The 1,669-nt window shown below is 45.4% G+C and overlaps 1 long non-coding RNA gene across 1 annotated transcript in view; it reads left to right on the forward strand.

Moving 5' to 3' along the window:
* LOC124399596 overlaps positions 1-186 on the forward strand; it is a 6,528-nt gene extending 6,342 nt beyond the window's left edge. Inside the window, exon 3 of the long non-coding RNA XR_006928260.1 lies at positions 152-186. This is a non-coding gene — a long non-coding RNA (uncharacterized LOC124399596). The remainder of the gene's footprint in view (positions 1-151) is intronic.
* Positions 187-1,669: the final 1,483 nt, after the last annotated feature.

Genomic DNA, 1,669 nt, shown 5'->3' on the forward strand with positions numbered 1-1,669 from the left:
CGGGGGAAGCTCCAGTTAAACATGGGTCATATCAAGTACTGCAACAATAGTTTTGTCAGAACTAATTACTAGAACATATTAATAAAAAGTAAAAAAAAAAGTTACCATGGTATAATTATGATCTTCTTTTTCTTTTGGCTTCTTCCATTAGGGGTCGCCACAGCGGCTTATCCATCTCCATACCCTCCCTGTCCTCTACATCTGCCTCTTTCACCCCAACCACCTGCATGTCTTCCTTCACCACATCAATAAACCACCTCTTTGGCCTTCCTCTTTATCTCCCTCCTGGCGGCTCCATGTCCCTCTTCTGCACATGTCCAAATCATCTCAATCTTGCCTCCCTCACCTTGTCTCCAAAACGTCCTACATGCGCTGTCCTTCTAATAAACTTGTTTTTAATCCTGTCCATCCTCGTCACTCCCAACAAAACCTTAACATCTTCAGCTCTGCTACCTCGAGCTCCACCTAATGTCTTTTACTCAATGCCACTGTCTCTAAGCCATACAACATCATAGGTCTCACCACAGTTCTATAAACTTTTCCTTTCACTCTTGCAGATACCCTTCTATCATAAATCACTCCTGCCACTCTTCTCCACCCACTCCACCCTGCCTGCACTCTTTTCTTCAATTCTCTAACACACTCTCCATTACTTTGCACTGTTGACCCAAGGTACCTGAACTCCCCCACCTTCTCCACCTCTTCTCCCTGCAACCGCACCACTCCACTGCTCTACCTCTCATTCACACACATGTACTCTGTCTTACTCCTACTGACTTTCATTCCGCTTCTCTCCAGTACATACCTCCACCACTCCAGGCTCTTCTCCACCTGCTCCGTACTCTCACCACAGATCACAATATCATCCGCAAACATCATGGTCCACCGAGACTCCTGTCTGACCTCGTCCGTCAACTTGACCATCACCACTGCAAACAGGTAAGGGCTCAGAGCCGATCCTTGATGCAATCCAACCTCCACCTTAAACCAGTCTGTCATTCATACTGCACACTTCACTGCTGTCACACTGTCCTCATACATGTTCTGCACCACCCTCACATACTTCTCTGACACACCTGACTTCCTAATACAATTCCAGAACTCCTCTCTGAGCACAATGTTGTACGCTTTCTCTAAATCCAAAAACACACAATGCAACTCCTTCTGCCCTTCTCTATACTTCTCCATCAACATTCTCAAAGCAAATAATGGGTCTGTGGTGCTCTTCCTCGGCATGAAACCATGCTCTTGCTCACAGATTGTCACCTCTTCTCTCAGCCTGGCTTCCACTACTCTTTCCTATAACTTCATGGTGTGACTGATCCACTTTATTCCCCTGTATTTGCTGCAGGTCTGCACATCTCCCTTATTCTTAAAGATCAATACCAGCACACTATTTCTCCATTCCTCAGGCATCTTCTCACCTTCCCAAATCCTGTTATACAATCTTGTTAAAAACTCCACTGCCATCTCTCCTAAACATCTCCATGCTTCTACCAGTAGGTCATTGGTTCCTACCGACTTTTCACTCTTCGTCCTCTTAATTGCTAATTCATCAGCTGCGCAAAATACTCCCTCCATCTTTTCATCACACTCTCCCCACTAGTCAACACATTTCCATCTGCATCTTTTATTGTTCTAACTTGCAGCACATCCTTCCCAGCTCGGT

Source organism: Silurus meridionalis, chromosome 17 (genome assembly GCF_014805685.1).
Source record: "Silurus meridionalis isolate SWU-2019-XX chromosome 17, ASM1480568v1, whole genome shotgun sequence".
Lineage (NCBI taxonomy): Eukaryota > Metazoa > Chordata > Actinopteri > Siluriformes > Siluridae > Silurus > Silurus meridionalis.